Source organism: Manis javanica, chromosome 9 (assembly GCF_040802235.1).
Source record: "Manis javanica isolate MJ-LG chromosome 9, MJ_LKY, whole genome shotgun sequence".
Classification (NCBI taxonomy): Eukaryota; Metazoa; Chordata; class Mammalia; order Pholidota; family Manidae; genus Manis; species Manis javanica.
Window position 1 is genome coordinate 102544016 of NC_133164.1, and position 17921 is coordinate 102561936.

General features: G+C 50.7%; 1 protein-coding gene across 10 annotated transcripts in view; it reads left to right on the forward strand.

Annotated features, from left to right (window-relative positions):
* The window catches only part of CTIF (cap binding complex dependent translation initiation factor), a 290169-nt gene that overhangs the window by 137495 nt on the left and 134753 nt on the right, over positions 1-17921 (forward strand). The window lies entirely within an intron of this gene.

Below are 17921 nucleotides of genomic sequence, written 5' to 3' on the forward strand. Positions count from 1 at the left end.
GCTGGGGTATGCTTGGGATGGGGCTGACTATGTGGAGAGGATTGGAGACGGGCAGGCCCAGGAATGGGGGACACCAAGAATGGGTACCTAGACCAGCAAGACAGAGCAAGGGCCACTTGGCTCCTTCAGCTTGGTCCCTGTGGTGAGGGGCAGCCAGCACTGGGTGGTGGGGCAGGAGTGGAAACCTCTCCGTAGAAATCGCATCCATCTGGAAGACCACCTCACCAACACTATAAACCATGAGAAAAGCATTATACACGCCTCAGGCTCCCCAGGAAACTAAGCCCCACCCTCAACATGGGAAAGGGCTACCCTGGAGGGCACGCAGCCAATCCAGTGGCAAATTTGGGGTCCAGGATCCACAGGCCACTGATCTCCCTGCAGCTTCATTTATAATGCAGTCTAATAATTGTCCTTGTATAAGACCCACAGGACATCTGTTTAAAAGTGTATTCTAGGATTTTACTACCGATCAGCATTAGTAGGGGTCTTTGAAAAGGCTTCATCACTGAAGTGTCTGCGCATAAAATGTTCTGCAGAAAGGAAATTAGAAAAGGAAGAAAGAAAAGGAAATCACCATCAGAGCTGCTTCTCCATCTCTGCAAACTGGAATCACTGGCCTCCTAAGCAGCTGACAACAGCCCTCACCCCTAGTCCAGGTGCTCCCTGAGGCCCACTCCCTCCTCAGCCCTGCTGGGTCTGGGCTCAGGAAGACACAGTGAGCAGGGCCTTTGCAAACATCACACAGCAGGAGACTGTCTGCCATGTCATTTGAACACCCTAAGTCCCAGCTCCATCACGCCTTCCCGCTGGTCTCTGTTCTAAATGCTAAGCTGTTGAGCAGGCCTGTGAGTCCTTTTTCAGCCTCTAAAAAAGGCTTTTTGGAAAGTGTTCTAGTTCATGGACCAGCCCTGCCACTGGCCAGTGTGGCCACTTTATGCGGATTAGAAAAGGAGCTGCTGTCTTAAAACACTCGATAGCCTCAGCCTGAAATCGTCAAAAATGATCCAAACAGAAGCTTGTGTTGAATAGCTAGGTCTCTAGTTCATTTTATAGAAGGCCAGCCTTTGAGCTTAGAACACACCCAGTTAAAGAGAGCCCCCCCCTTAGAAAATAATATCTAACAGTTCAGAAGGCAAGGATAACCCATGCTACTGCTTCAGGAGGAAGGAGCTACAAGGCCATAGAATGTTACAGGACGTTCTGTAATGTTAGACCTGAAAGGAGCCTTAAGGTTACCAAGTCCAGCTCCTATCATGTTTTAGTTGGGAAAATGTAGACCTGTACAGACTGTCTGCCCTGAGCACAGGTCCCTGCTGCCCCCCAGTGCAGAGGCAATGAGCTGGATTCTAGAGGCTGCTGTGACTCTAGAGGTCACCCTACATCAGAGTGAGTTCAGGAGGGGCTGAGTGCAGAAGTGCTCTGCAAACAAGAAAAGCTGCTGCCAGATTCCCCAGATTCTTCAGAATCTGAGCGAGACCCCAGGGGATCCCCTCACTGACCTTCACTCGGCACCTAGGTTGTCTGATGGTGACGTATGTGATATCTGATAGCGCATGTCTGTACTATGCACTTCATTTTAAGGAATTCTTTGCAAAGACCCTCAGCCAAGTTGGCCATAAGAAGCAGACATCCTGACAGCAGAATCTTCGTAGTCCTGGCCTGGACACCCCATCCACCCGAGCCAAGGCGTAGTGGCTGGCTGGGGCTGCTTACATGAGGGGCAGTTGTCCCTCTTCTACCCATTCCAACACACATGCACACATGCACACACAGACATGCACACAGACTGTGTGCACACAGAGACACATACACACAGAAAGTGTTCTCTCAACATCCTAGAAATACTGGGAACAATTTATTCTGGTTCTTGACCTATGCCTCTAGGGCAGCTCTGTGGCCTCAATCATTATTTTGCTCCAACGTGTACCCTCCATGTCAAAGCAGAAATATTTGCTTGGCAAGAAAAGAGAAGATGTTCTTTTATGTGGCCTTTCCTGGCGGCAAGAAAAGGGACATTGTTCCCACGGGCTGGTGTGTGGTGTGGTCAAGGAAGCGCATCATACCCACCCTGTGAGGTCCTTTCAGGACACCCCAAATGGCGGTAGCAGCCGTGCTGGCTATGTGGATCAGGCTGGTCGCTCTGGTTGGGCAGCTGGCATGGGATGTGCACGTGCTGGAGGAAGGAAATCTGGTTGGTGAAAACAGAGGGTCGGACAAACCAAGCCTGCAGACGGGGGTCCCGGGAGGAGTCTTGCTGGGGTGGGGTGAGGGGGCCCTCTCAGTGCTGCGAGAAGGCGTGACCCAAAGACGTCGGGTGATTCAAGGAGGTGAAAGTTAAGGACCAAGAAGAACCCCTTCTGTCCTGCCATCAGCACGGGGCAGAGCCACAGCCCCCTCTCGGTGGAGCTGAGTGCTCTGGGAGGAGGTGTCCCGCGCCCCCCTCAGTCCTTGCTGCACATCAGAGTCAGTTGGGGAACTCGTGAAAGAATACTGTGCCTAGACCCCACCACAGACAGGTCAGGATCTCTGGGCGATCTCAACACGTAGGTTGTCTGATGGTGTCGTGAGCGTCGGTCACGAAGTTCCCAGGTGAGTCTAACTTTTGGCCAGGGCAGAGACCCTCTGCCCTAAAGTACTGAGGATTGATCCCACTTCCCCCTCTTGTGAAACGTTTGCATCACAGAAAAGCATGGAGTCCGGCAGGACTTGATCCAAACTTAGAGACCAGGAGTGCAGTCACCTGTCTTCCTGACAGTCATTGCATTTGGCCTTGCTTAATACCCCTTCATTTCATGTCTGCCCCGTAAGGATGTAGGATTCCCACAGAGCTGGGACTGTCTTAGTTGCCATTTCTCTCAGATGGTCCCCCATCCCCACCCACATCCTTCACTGAAACTGGTCAGTTTTATTTCTTAAATGATTATAGACTCTCCTCCTTCCTCTCCCATTTCTCTCATTCCTACATTAGCCCTGCCATCTCTTTACTATTGAACAGCCTCCTAACTAGTCTGCCCTGTGCTTGGCTTAAATCCCTCAAATCTATCCTCCATATTACATCCAGCATGATCTACAAAGTGCATGGATCCAGCTGTTGTAATGTGCCGAAGCCTTTCTTGCCTCCCTATCACACGTAGGAGCAAGCTCTTGCCATGCAAGGCCCTCCCCCACCAGCCCCTGCTTTCTTCTCAGCCCTGGATCCCACCTTTTCCCCGTCCTGCATCCTACCTGACTCATTCTGGGGCCTAAATGCAGAAGGGCCTGGCCCCCATGTTCACCTGGTTGACCTATCATGCACCAGCGCCTGGCAGGAGGTAGCCAATGGTGACTAGACCATGAACGGGCAGTGTGCACGCCACGACACACACAGGACCCGAGGGACACCCCCTTGGAGTCAACACAGGATTGTGCCAAGCTTGGTGACTTTGACCAAGTACCTTTGCTTCCCTTGCTTCTTTATATCTAGAATGGGACTAATGAAATCTGCCCCTGCCTTCCGCCACCTCAGAAGGCTGTCTGAGAATCAAGTAAGAGGACCATTGAGGAAGCGCTTTGAAAACTGTGAGGCACTAAGTCAAATCCAAGAGCCTCTACAAGGATGTAGGTGGCACAGATGGCAGCTCCCTGGGCCCGTTAGGAGCCGCTCACATGTAACACTGCATGTTCCCGAGAGCAGGCAGGCATGTTGGTGGCGACACTGGCCTCTTCCCGCAGTGTTTTTGTAAAGGGACTCGGGTGAAGGAAATGTCTCGGAATAGACAATCTTCCTAAACTCCCCCAAAATAGCTTCAGTGGAAACAATTGTGGTAACGTCCATTCTGTAGTTATTGTTTTGGTCTACTGCAACATGGGAAAAATCTCTCGGCATTTCCAGCTCAACTGGGAATCAAGTCCACTTCCAGAGGCCTGGAAACAAAGGGATTGTGCTCAAGGGCTGCTCTGGGTCCTCATGGCCCACTGGAGCCGAAGACAATCCCAGGGCTTGTGAACAGTTTAGTTCTTCCTCCCAGCTTCCCTTTGGGAGTCATGTTTGCTAGAGACCTTTGTTTTTTCCCATAGATAACTTCTGGGGAGTCATTACCAAAAAAGTTTATTGTAACGATAACTTGAGATTCTAGATCTTTCTTTCTCCAGTCAGTTACATCGCCTAGGGTCGCAGATTAGAGACCTGAGAATGTTCAGTGACTCTCTTGGCCACTGCCACCAAATACAGTTGGTCTCCTTCTTTGTAAGGTTGTCTTGATGCCCTGCTTTCCACCTTCTCACAAGTGCTCATCTCCCCAGGCCCGGGTATAGCCTGTCTGGGCTTCTCCCTCCCTGCTCCTTCTCATACTAGCCTGTACTCTTCAAAGAAACTGTCCGGCACCTTTGCACGGCACCCCTCCCATCACCTCTCCCTCAAGAGGTACCATGCAGCTCTCCACTGGCCCATGAGACATTATCAGAAGCCCCCAGCAGGGCCTCCATCGTCCCTGGGATGTTTCCCCACCCATTCTTGGCATTAACCACTCCCCAGTGGTTGCCCCCACTTTTCTAGAGCAACCCAATTTTCCTGTCATTTTATCATTTTCAGAAATCTCAGCTTGTTAGTTATGTAACTAAATGTGATTTCATTTTCTCCTTGTGTAGTGACCCTTTTTGACGCCTCTTATTTCTAGCTCACCATTCATAAAAACCAGTTTTCTGTTTGCCTCTATATGCTGAGTCTCCCTCACCTCCTCGCTGCTCTAATACTCCGTCCTTCACAGTCTCCTTCCTTTCCTGATTACTCTGCTGGGACATTCTAGTGTCTTTTCTTTCTCAGAATGTGGTCCCCTCCAGCAGCACTTCTCCCGCTTCAGTGTGCATGCAGTTAGCCTGCAGACCTGGCTCACATGCAGATTCTGATGGCGTAGGAGAAGGGTGAGAGACCCGAGCTCCTCATTGCTAACCAGCTCCCAGGTGCCAGTCCATGGATCGCACACTTTGAGTGGCAGGACCTTATAACCGTGGTTCCTAAATGTTGCTTCACAATGGAATCACCTGAAGATTTTAAAACAGACCCATGCCAGTCTTCCACCCTCAGACATTCTGATTTTATTGGCATGGGTATAACCCAGGCACTGGGATTTTTTAAATCTCCCCAGGTGATTGCAGGGTGCAGTGAAGTGTGGAAACCACTGCCTTATTAGCGTGAATACGGCTACACCTTTTATATATTCCACTGTGCTTACCTTGTCTCCCTGCATAGAACTACAATCCCTTCTATGGTAGGATCCTTTTATTTTTATTTGTGGATGATTGATTGATTGACTGATGATTGACTATTAAGCCATCGGGTGCTTTTTTGATAACTCAACCAGTGTGAATAGAGCTCTGAGAACTAGTAGAGAACCGTGCTAGATGTCAAGGGGAACAAAAGTGGCACCTCAGATCTTGCAGAGCATGGTGAAATCTACAGTGCTGGCCTCGGCTGAGGGGGACTCCCTGTGTAGCATGGTTTCAAGGGCTCTGGACCTGTCTCCTGCCCATCCCTTCCCTGAGGCGAAAAGACGGACTTTATCTCTCTGGCTCACTTACTCCAAACACACTGTCACTAATTTTTTTTGATTTCCCTTTTGATCTGAAGCGGTGGTGCTCAACTTGACCACCCTTTAGAATCACCTGGAAAGCTTCTAAAATCCCCACTTCCCCAGGCTGCACCCCAGACCACTAGCATCAGAGCCTCTGGAGAATGACCTGGCCATCAGGATGTCTTAAAGCACCCCAGGGGTTATCAGTGAGTAGCCAGGGCTGAGAGCCACCAACTTTAGATTTTTATTGATTGAAATAAATAACCCATTTATCCTCATCTCAGGGGATTGAGCTTGTTAGGTCCTTTCCTGAAGCAAGTTCACATAGCAGTAGGGGAGAGAATGTGAGGACCCAGGGCACCTATCAAACCCAAGAAATTACCACGCAGTGGGAGAAGGCCCAGAGGGAAAATAAACTGCTGCAAAATGCACTTGACCTCCCAACAATTTCTCTAGGGCAGGGGCCAGCAAATGAAGGCCTATGGGCCAAATCTGGGACCCCACCAGTTTTTATAAATAAAGTTTTATTGGAACACAGCCATGCTCTTATGTCTGCTTTTGCTATACAATGAGAGAGTTGAGTCGTTGTGACAGAGACCATATGGCTTGCAAAGCCTAAAATATTTACTATCTGGCTCTTCATAGAAAAGGTTTGCCAACGCTGCTCTAGAGAGTTGACCCTGCATATTCTTCCCAGCTGCGGTTTATGCATCAACACACATGCTCGGAATTTTTAAACCACTTCTGGGACTCTTCATAATCTTTCAGTTGTTCTGAAAGCAGAGCAGACTATCCCTCTAGATGTTTGAGAATTAATGCATTTGGGACAAGATATGGCTCCCCTCACTCAGCCTCAGGGTGGCAGATCTGGGGTGGCCCATGCTGCAGGCTGCCACTCTGTGACCCCAAGCAATTTCTTTGGGTTGCCCTAGTTTGCCAGACAGATGTCACTGTCCTCACTATGGCCTGTCAGGTGGGAGGGCTGGGAGGCCCCGCCTGAAAACCTGTTGGATTTAAGAACTTGGACAGACCGGGGTAGGAACGGACTCCTTTCCTGCCCAGGGAGGATGGAGTGAGGGAGGGGCTGCCAGAGGCAGAGGCTCTGGAGATGGAAGGAGGGCGACGATGGGGGCTGTGTTTGACCAGGGCAGGAGGACAGCCAGGGGGCGTCGGTCAGTCCTCTTTCCAGGCTCTTGTGTTCCCCTCCCTTCCTTCTTGAGCCACCACCATGCCCCTGAAAGTAGGTCAGATCTCTGTCTGCTCTAGAAGCAAGGGGGGAAGTAGACACCAGCTAGGTTGTCAGAGCTGCCAGTGCCTAGCGAGCCTGCCTCAACCAATGGCTGCCCAATTTAAGACAACCCATAAAGACTCTTTAATGTGGCAGGGAATCCTTAATGGCTCCATCCACACGACAAAAGGTCAGCCCTGCTTTCTGGGAACGGAACAAGTAATTGAATTTCTGAAATGGTACATTTCCTGTAGTCAGAGGAAGGTACCACTGTGCCCTTAAAGTGTTCACTTAAAAAATTAATAAGTTGGAAGCACTTATTTCTTTCACCAAAGATGTTTGCAACAGGATTTATAATTTCCTAGTGCAGTTAAAACGCAATTGCATACAGAAACCTTTTTTCAGGCAAGCAGCTTTTTAGGAACTCATCACTACCCTCTGATATCCTATCTTTCTTCCTAACTGGAATGCTCCATGAGACCATGGTCCCTATACCTTTTAATTTTTGATACCGTATTTGTCAAGGAGGTCCATTATTTTTGCATGACATTGGTCATATTAATATTTAGCTTGGCGGCATGGCTATTCATGACTTAATTGGGAAGAAGAGAGGGAGAAGAAACAAGGTACACCCAGCAGCCCTGTGAATTTATGCTTGCAACACTGCAGTTGTCTACAGAGCAAATCTGGGGAAAAGCGTGAGGGGCTAACCCTTCTCATGGCTTGTTGAGAACTGTTCATCATTCATTCATTCATTTTCTCATTCCATCAACAAATGCTTGTTGAGTACCTGCTATGTGGCATCTCTGTGCAAAAATCCATTGTGATGGAGCCTGGGGGTCTTGTGCCTGAGAAATAGAACCCCACTGACTTCTTTATCGGTGCTTGCTGCGGTTGGCACTGGGTCTCAGATCTGCTGCTCTTATGGGCATTGTGTCATGGTTCCATCCTGAGCCTCTGAGTTAATGTCCCAGCTCCGCCGCCTGCTCACTGCATCTCTTTAGGTCTGCCAGTTAATCAATCAAATCTGTTTGATTCTCCTTTTCCTGTCCTGTAGAATGGATAATAATAGTATCTTCCTCTCAGGGTTGTTGCAAGGGTTGAATTAGCTAATACATACAAAACTCAAAAGTGGTAGACACTGTTACTATCATTATCATAGCTCACAATCCTTGCAGACATGCCTTAGTTCCTTCTTTGGTAAGGAGACTTTTTGAATACCTTCCAAGAAAATGGAATTGCTCACTCGGTGGAAGGGGGTGTATTTATCAGGCAGGACTGGAGGGGAAGGAAAGGCTTTGCAGGCTGGCTTCCCCCCATTGTTGGGCCAGCTCATCCACATGGGACCGAGCTCAAGGACACCTCCTCACTGCGCCATCTCCTCCTTCTTTATCTGCTGGCTGCTCTGAGGCGGCCTCCGAGGGAGCCAGTAGAATCTGTTATAAACAGCCAAGGAGTGTACAGGACAGGTTTTCCCATGTGTCCAAGCCGTCTCCTACACATGCTCATCCCCTTCACCTCTTCTCCAACTGTCAGTGTCATCAGTCAAGTGCAAGATTCTCATTGAACATCTGCAACATGTAAGATGCTATTTTGGAGGTCAAACTAAGGGCCCTGACAGGGGAGGTAGGACCCTGAAGACACCCCAGAGTCTCCTAGCCTTTGCCAAGGTTATGCTTAACATGAGGAGTCTTCTCCCTCCTTGCTCCTTCTTAGACACCCTGTGAGCTGCCTGGTGCCCGATGACCTGGCCAGGCTGGTCTGACAAAATGTTTCAGCCACCTTGTCTCTTCGGTTTGGGTGGGAGTTGAATGTCTGTGCAGAGGAGGCTGAGTCTTCAGCAAGCTGCACTTCTGTCCCCTGAGAATGTTCTGGACATAGCCAGGGAGCTCAGGAAGGGACTGGCTGGTGGTCACAAGTGGCCCCATTCTAGGGTGGTATTTCTGGGGGTTTGGGCTGCAGGTTCCCTGCAGGCTCATGAGGGACACGGATGGAAATGCAGAAATCTGCAGGCAGAGGGCTTTCCTAGCACAGGGGCTCAGGTGCAGGGGTGATATCACAGCCTGCCCCAAATGAAGAAAGGGGAGGTAGAGGTGCAGAGGATGAGGGTAGGGTGGCCATGTTGGGAAAATCACCTGTGATGTCTACCCTGTGCCAGGCCTGAGCAAGGCACCTTACATGTCAAATCTCATTTAATTCTCAAGACAACCCTCTGGAAGAGGGTTCTTTATTATTATTGCTATTTCAATGAATTCCTTATTATTACTATTTTAGAGGTGAACATAGAAGCATCAGTAAGGTAGGTATCTATCCAGGCTCCCACAGTAGGTGGCAGGGGGTAGCATTTAAACGAAACCAGCTGACTCCCCTTTCCGGGTGGGCAGCCCGAATCTGCCTTGTATCAAGACCCTGAGGCCGGCTCTGTATGCACTGGGGCCCGGGCCCTGCTGCTCTTGGGTGCTCCTTTGTCATGGCCTTCCTGTCCATCCCCCCACGTCCCTGACCAGCCAGCTCTGGCCTGCCAGAGCAGTGGGTGGGACAGTGATGAACCCATTCATTCATGGGGGTCCTTGGAGGCAATCCCCTGCGTGGCGGAGCCAGTGGAGATCTCCGCACCACTGGTAGAGGGGGTTTGGGGCCGGAGATCGCTCCTCCCCATGGCCCACAGAGGTCCTTAAACTTACTGAATCCCAACTCTTGACAGTTTGTATAAGGAGCCGCCCCAGTGTACATTCGGGAGAAGCAAGAGCAAAGCTGTTAAAGCACGTCTCCTGGTAATTTGCACGGGGCCATTGCTTTTCTTCTGCTGCTTCTGTGACTTGAGAGCCTTCTGGAGATGCAGGGAGCAGCCTCAAGGATCCCTTCCTCCGGGCGTTCCTTGCACCGTGGATGTCTCCCCACGTGACTTGCCTCTGAGTATCTGGGTATCTGTTCTCCCCAGTGGCGTGTGGACTCCTCTGGGAGACCTAAAGTGTGAGAGGGGAAGGATTCCCAGAGCATGAGGATCGCACTGTCTTCTCTTGAACTTGCTTTGTGGAGATTTTGAGGATTTGGGTCTTATCTCTGTTAGGGACCAGAGTTGAGGCCATATGCATCTTTATCGCCCAGGCAATTTTTCCAGAGGCTGCAGAACAGACTGCCATCTCCCTGGGCCACTTGTACCTCCCGCATTTCTTGCACATCGTCCTGCCTCTGGCTGGCAGCACAATGAAGGTGTTACCCCTCTGAGTTCAGCAGTGCTCCCAGGACCCTCAGTGCATGTCCCTCCTTCGGGGTGGGGGGTAGGGGCCAGGGGAGCAGCTCTTTACCCTACTTCCATTCCCATGAGGGGTTGTCCCTGTGTCTGTGAGCAGCAGGGACACCTCTGTGCATCCCAGAATGCCTCTGGACTCTTAGTCCTGGATTTGTCATCTGGATAAGGCCCTGAGTCTCTTGTCTGTGACATGGAGAGTCATAGTCATTCATCCAAAACCCTTCCCCTCCCCACTACACACACGTACACACACACACACACACACACACACACACATATACACACACTACAATGTAGAAAAAAATTCTAACATTTTCCTGTTGGTCCTTAGTCCCTGCCCTTTGCATCAGTGTTCTCATCTAATTTTTTCTGTTCATTCAGAAGCTATCTAGTAAATAAATGTCCTTTGTACTTGACATTGCCCACAGGGTTCTTCCTGATGTGGCTACCAATGGGGCAGGGAGGGTCGTGTCTGCCCTCCACCACTTCACGGATGTAATGAGACAACCACAGCACCACCTATGGTTGTATTGTGCTGAATTATTGAGGGCTTTTTTAGTTGCAAGTGACAGAAACCCACCTCAAAAATTTTCAAAGGTGAAAAGGGAGATTATTGGCTCATGAAATAAAAGGAAGGCTTAGAGAGTCTTGACAAAGGAGCTAAGAAGGGCAAACATTTTTATCCTCATTTTCCATGAGAAGGAGAAGAGGGCTGGAAGAGATAACTGCCCGGGTTTGGCCACAGCTGGGACCCAGGTGGCCTAAAGGGTGTGTGCAGTTCACCAGTCAAAATTCTCTGGACTGTTGTAGTGAGGAGCCCGACTTAAAGGGAAAAGGAGGGGGCAGCTTTTATCGGCTTAGGGCATCCACGGACAGTTCACACAGGCCAGCAAGCTAGCCTCTGTAACTGCGGTAGTGCATGGGGACAGACCCCCTGATGTGTGGTGAACGCCCTGGGCTCTCACCCCAAAGACTGCCCCAGGCAAATATTCCTGTGCAGTTCAGGAGCGCAGAGACTCCACTAAAACCTGGTCAGAGAGCCTAATTTAACTGCTCTTGTAGAAAAAGGCCCAGTCATTGTGGAGCCAGCATCCCTACAGTATCTAGAGCAGAGCTTCTCAGAGTAAGTGGAATTCAGAGTCACACTCCAGGGTGAGACTGGGGGCTGGAGGGATGTGGCAGTGGATGCCGATGACTCAGAGCAGCCTCTGGGTCGCATCCCTGTCTACTTCTATCTGGTTTTATATTGGCACTCCCGCTAAGGTATTGGCACTCCCGCTAAGGTATTGGCACTCCCGCTAAGGTATTGGCACTCCCGCTAAGGTATTGGCACTCCCGCTAAGGTATTGTTTCTAAAGGGTCTGTGCTGATTTTAAAAAATAAATTAAAAGAAAATTTTGAAAACCGTAAATTAAAAATGGGCCAGCCTGCCTGCCCCTCACCTTTTTTTCTGAAACATATCAGCTTCTCTGAATAGCCATGCAGCCTAGTGATTCCAGGAATTTAGAAACATTAACTGTTTATTTCAGCTTGGACGTGACCCACACATCCTGCCCACGTGGAGTGAGGTCTTGGTAGCGTAGCTTCTTAGAAGCTATGACAAAATATGACCCCCAGCAGGAGAAAGGCCCTGCTAATGAGACAAGCTCAGTGTCAGAGGAGCTGTACTTGGTGTTTTCATGGCCCTCTGAGTTGCCAAGCGTGGTGAGGGGATTCCAGGGCGTCTGAGTTGGCTTTGCCCATGGGTCTGCCCTGCCTCTGTGGGGCTCCAGCTCCCTGGGGTTCCAATGAGCATGACAGAACCAATATCCAGTTCTTCTGTGCCAGACTATTTGTGGGGGCCTCAACTCTGGTCATCTGGAATTTTATGAAGAGAAGGAATAATTTCCACGTATTTAATAGCACTCTTGGGAGTGACAGGAGCCTAGTGGGACCAATATGCAAGCTTGTGAAGAAGAGGAGAGGGACCATGGTTTCCAAGAGGCCAGGATGAGAGTAGGTACCTGGGCATAATGGGGGCAGACAGGTGTGTCACTGGAGAGAGCAGGGCTGGGGCCGCAGGGCTTACCTGGCCAAGATCCTGGTGAGGGTGATGCCCCCCCCTTGCAACCTCCTGCACTGTCTTCCCTGGGCCAGGACCCAACTCTGGCATTTCACGGCTCCATGCCTCCCCCTGAAGGCTGCATGGTTAGCGCTGGTGCCCAGGTCTCCTGCAGTCTGGGGGCATCCTTCACACAGCAGGGAAAGCTGAATTGTACAGTTCTCTATCCTTCCGCAAAGAGCTGGCATGTGAAAGATAGAAAGACAACAGACTTGTGAGATTCCATGGCCTGGATGATATGTCAGGTCCAGGTCCAGAATTAGTGATCTTAGGTTAAAGGTCACAGGAATACCAGGAAACTCTTGGGGGGGAAGTGGACATGGAGTTCCATGAAGTGCATATGGTCTCCTGAGCTCAGGTTGCCTTTCCTGCCCCCTCCCGTCCACCCGGCCCCTCCATGGGGCTAACCAGGAGGTGAGTGGACCTTGCAGGCACCCTAGGAATTCAGATCTCTTCTCAAATAGACCAGAAGCACTGTGAAGGTGGACACATCCTGAGCTGCTGGTTTGCTGGGGGTCTAGAAGACCTGTCCAGACTGAAAGTCTCTGGCACTGCCTGGCACCCCTCTATGGAGCAGCCCTATGGGTCATGGCCCTGAAGGCTGTGCAGCAGTATAGGCACAGCGTGGGTAGCCCTCCCTTGCCAGAGAGAATCAGATGGCCTCAGGACCACCCCACATCCCACTGCCATGAGAGGAGCAAGCTGGCAACATGGAGCAGTGGCTGGGGGAGGACTTTGTGCCGTGGACACACAGCTGGGACTGCCGTGCAGGGTCCCGGGGGAAGAGCCAGGAGTGTATCAGTTTTCCAGCTCTTCATAACAAAGTGCCACTAACTGGGTGGCTTGAACAATAGACATTTACTGTCTCCTAATTCCAATGGCTTGAAGTGTGAAATCAAGGAGTCAGCAGGGCCGTCCGTGCTCCTTCTGAGGGCTCTGGGGCTTTCTCTGCCTCTTCCCGTTGCTGGTGGCTGCCACCAGGCCTTGGCATTCCTTGGCTTGAAGCTGCATCAGCCCAAACACCACCCCCGTCCTCACCTGGCCTTTGCTCCTGCGTCTCTCTGTGTCCAGATTTCCTTCTTATAAAAGGATACCAGTCATTGTATTTAGGGCCCACACTAATCTAGCAAAACCTCATCTCAACTTGATCACCTCTGCTAAGACCTGATTTCCAAATAAGATCCATTCACAGGTCCAGGTTAGGACTCCAACTAATCTTCTTGAGGCACATGATCCTACCCATGGCAGCGGGCAAAGAGAGCTGTACAGATGTCACCAAGCCAGACTCTGTGGTCCGGAGCTCCAGCCATGGCCCTCAGATACCCTGGTGCTTCCATCTGTGCCCACAGAGCCAAGCACATCTCTACACACCCTGCCCCTGAGCCAGCATCACTGGGCAGCAGGTTGAGGTTGTAACATACCTTCTTCTTCTCTCTTGTGCCCCAGTCAAACCCCTTAGGACTCAGCTCAGGTACCACCCCCCGAGCAAAGCCTTCCCTCACCCTTCTCCCAGGCAGGGCCCTCATTCCTTCCTCTGGGCTGCCAGAGGCATCTGTTCAACTTCTGGGGCACACAGCACACATCAGCTAATTCGTTCATGTTGCCCTGAGCTCCAACAGCTATGCCTGGGCCTCTTCATTCTGGGCTTCTCCATCTGATACACATAGTAGGCCTTTAGCACTGGTTGAATGAGGAAGAAGCAAGAGTGGATAGATGGGTGGATGGCTGGGTAGATGGATGGATGTCAAGTAGCAGAAGTCTTCCCTGACACCCCCACCCCAATCCCTGCCACCCTCATCCCCTGGCCCTGCCTTGTTGTGCTATAGAGCATTTTTCATCATTTGTTATATTACCTGCTTATGTGTTTATAGTCTCTCCCCTTTCACTAGAACATGTACGCTATAAAAATAAGAACATTGCTTATTTCATTTTCGCTACTGAATCTGCAGTGCCTAAAAGAACAATATTCATAGGATAGGTGGATGGAAGGGTGGGTAGATTTTAGGATGGGGTGGGGAGGGGAGCCTGGGCCCAGGGGAAGTGCATCGACTGCCCCAGAGTCGGGGATCTTGGAGCCTTCGGGCACATTGCTCCGGTTCAGTGTGCCCTTCCTCACCCCCAACCCAAGGTTTGCTTGTTTGTAGCTGCGATCTCAGGGCGAGGCCCCTGCACTTCCAGCCTGGGACCAACAGCTCTGCAGGTCCTGCCTTTAATCCTTCGGAAATTCCCCCTCAGGTTGTGAGATCTCAACCTCAGCCTGCCTGGGAATGGGCAGGTTTTATATAACGTGTTTCTACAGCCAGATCAGTAATGTGCTTCCACACAGCTCTGCATCTTACAGCAGCACTGACCTCCAAGGTGTGTGTGTGTTGTGGGGGTGGGTGGGGGGCGGTGTTTCACGTGTATTCTGCCAGCCCTGTACACAGAGGAGTATTATCTTCCCTCCTTCCCCGGAGAAGCTTGGTTTATATAATCTACTTGTCTCCCAGGTCGATTTAGTTAGCAAAAGTGACCAGGTCTTGGAGCTTAAGGGAGAAGGGTTCTCATGCAGAGAGTGCAGGAAGAGCAGGCAGGGCCTAGGACACCCAGAGCATGCTACAGATGCACACTTGAGTCAAGACTGAAGAGCGCCCAAAGCAGCTGGTAAACCAGAAGGCTGGTGTTTGTTTTTAGGGGGAACTCACACCTGGACTGACATTTCCTGGACCCACATGGGGCTCTTTCAAAGTGTGGAGTGAAATGCTTTGTTGAGTAAAGAACTAGAGCAAAGGCCGATATGTGCTTTTAAATTATTCAGACAATTCTGACACCTGATTAATTTCCCTTTCTCCACCAGAGGGATATTGCCTATCTGAAAAGCAGAGGGATCTCTGGTTTAAAGCCGGAGCACCATCTACCCTGGCCAGGCCTGGACATAACCAGTTCATGCTCCTTTCTAGGTTCCTTATTGGTCGCTCTGGTCACTGGATGCCTCTTGTCTCGGACATGCCCCCCTTACCAGTCCTGTCTTATGGACCATGTTGTAGGAGAGCTGCTTCCTACAGAGAAATTGAGTAAGAGAGGGACATTTTTCACTGTGGCTAGATCTTTTTTTTAGCATTTGCTATTCCCTCTACCTGGAATATACTGCCACCACATATTTTTTTCCACCTTTTCAAATTGAGATGTAATTTACATACCATAAAATTCACCCTCTTAAAGTGTACAATTAGATGGTCTTAGTATATTCTCAAGGTGCAACTCTCACCACTGTCTAATTCCAGAATATTCTCATAACCCTAAGAAGAAATACAGTCCCCATGAGCAGTCACTACCCAGGCCCCTTCTCCTCAGCTTCTGGCCACCACGAATCTACTTCCCGTCTCTGCATATTTGCCTATTCTGGACATTTCAAATAAGTGGAATCATACAGTGTGTGGTCATTGACGACTGGCTTCTTTCCCTGAGCATCATGTTTTCAAGGTTCATCCCTGTTGTAGTGTGGATCAAAACATTCCTTTCTCTGACTATGTACTATTCCATGGTGTGGCTATAACACATTCTGTTTACCTGGTTATCTGTCAATGGACATTCAGGTTGTTTCCATGTTGGGCTATTACAGATGATGCCTCTGTGAACCTTCAGGGACAAGTCTTACTCTCTCCAGTGACTAAAGGATCTCTGCGCATCTGGACTGGCAGCTAGTCTGATGGCAGAGATGTTCTCCCTCTTCTGTCGGCCTCATGTTTGCCTCTGATGGCACCTAGATGCCCTTGTTACATGGGGAATGTGAGCAGCGTCCCAAGCTGTGTGTGTCACTCGGGACCAACCACCATCTTGAGTTTGAGGAATAAGGTGACTGATTGAAGCAGGTCCCCCAGTGAAGCTTTATAAATATAGTGCACCCCGTTTTATGCAGGAGCTCCTGTGTAAGTGCCCCAGGGAAGTACCTCTGTTTATTCACCAAGATGCCAGTAGGCTAGGGCTCCAGGTGGCCTTGTCAGTGGGGCAAGGCCTCTCAGCCCTGGCCTGAATTGTTTCTGAGGAAGGAGCCTAACGTGCAGTAAAGCTCAGAAAGTACCTCTAGTGTCATCACTGTCACCATCAATGTCATCTTCCCTATGACCCTGGCCCTCTGCTCAGGGCTGAGTGTGCCAGGACCAACAAGCCAGCTCTGGGCCCGACCCTCGTGGAGCTCCCAGTCTTGGCAGAGAGAGGCCAGCAGGGGTGGTTTTCAGGGAAGACGCAGGTTTCATTCTGTCACCTTTGTCACTTGTTCAGCTCATTTCTGGCCTTGTACTGGGGTGTGTCAGCCTCAGGCCAGAGACACAGGAGGCAGAATTTCCCCATCCTTCCTCCGTGTACCACCTGGGCACCAGGCTCTCCGCTCAGTCCCTCTGCCTTCCCTCACCTGAGCTCCCCATGCGCCTTCCCTGAAAACCACCTCTGCTGGAGATGGGGAAGATGACATGGCCAGCGTGTCAGGGAAGGAGGCCAGGATGCACAGGTCAGGGCCCAGGACTCTTTGAGGCCCAGACAGGGGAGGCTGGCACCTTCTGGACTTGTGGAAGCCTGAGTGTTGTGGACAGCTCTCTCTGCCCAGCCTCAGAGCTGAGGTCCTAGGCAGGCCACCAGCTTAAGAGGGAGCCTCAGCTTCCTTCCATTGTCTATGTGGGGCACACCCAGCATGTTCCTGCAATGACCTGAGGCCAGGAGGGAGGGAAGGAGCCAGCCTGGAGCTGGATCAGGGTGGGAGAGGGGAAATGAGAGGGGAAGACTTGGTGTTTTTCCTTGTTTGTGTTTTGTATTAAAGAAAGCAAATAATATCCTTTGAGAAAACCATTAAACAAAGCACATCCGAAGGCCTTAGAGGCCCATTGTGGCTGCCTGGAGCCCGGAATTCATTCATGCCTCTTGGCCAGATTGTGGAAGGCAAGACACAGGTGGGACAGAGGGACAACTATTAAAAGTAAATTTCAAAATGTGTCATACCGTCCCTGGACTCAACAGGAGTCTAGGCCAACCGTCTGTAGTGCCAACTCCCTGGGTCCTCCTGGGCCTGTTGTGCTCCCGATCCCTGACCTCCCAACCCCTGGAAGCTCCCTGAGGCTGCCAGGGTTGCCAGCGTCCACCCTGACGTCCACTTGGCTGGGGACCAGGCCATGAAAGGCAGCCAGTGGGGCCCTCCACCCTGGAGCACAAATCCACACAGCATCAGGTGACCTCACCATGGAGTAACTGCCTGTCTCTAAATCATTCCACAAGCCCTCTGGTCCTCAATCTCCCTGTCTGTAAAGTGGGGGCTTGGGCTAAGTGGACTCTGCAGCACCCTGGGCTCTGTCACTCTCCCTCCACGTGTGCATGCTCTAGATCCTGTGCTTAGCATGGGGGTCACACCTGTGCTGTGTACTGTGTGTCAGGGCCTGTGCCCAGGCTAGACCACCGCCCCCCCAGACCTCCAGTCCTAGGTACCCTTGTCCCCTACCCATCCCAGGCTGCCCATAATGGCATGGCATTGCCGTCCCACCAAAACACACCCTCCCCTGTGTCCCACCAGAATACACTTTTCTGCTGGGAGGAGGGCGATGGTTAGAACAGGGCTGGCCATCCACCCAGCTTCTGTGGATAACTCTACTGGGGCCTGGCATTTGCAGAATCAGCCCTGCATGGTCAGTAGAGGGTCTCCAACCTTGATATAAAGGTATAAATAGTTGCTGTCATAGCACATATACAAAAGCCCATCCTTAGAATTTTCCCCAGTTTAAAGTTTTAAAAGGCATTTAGCTATAATTTAGGGAAATTATAAGC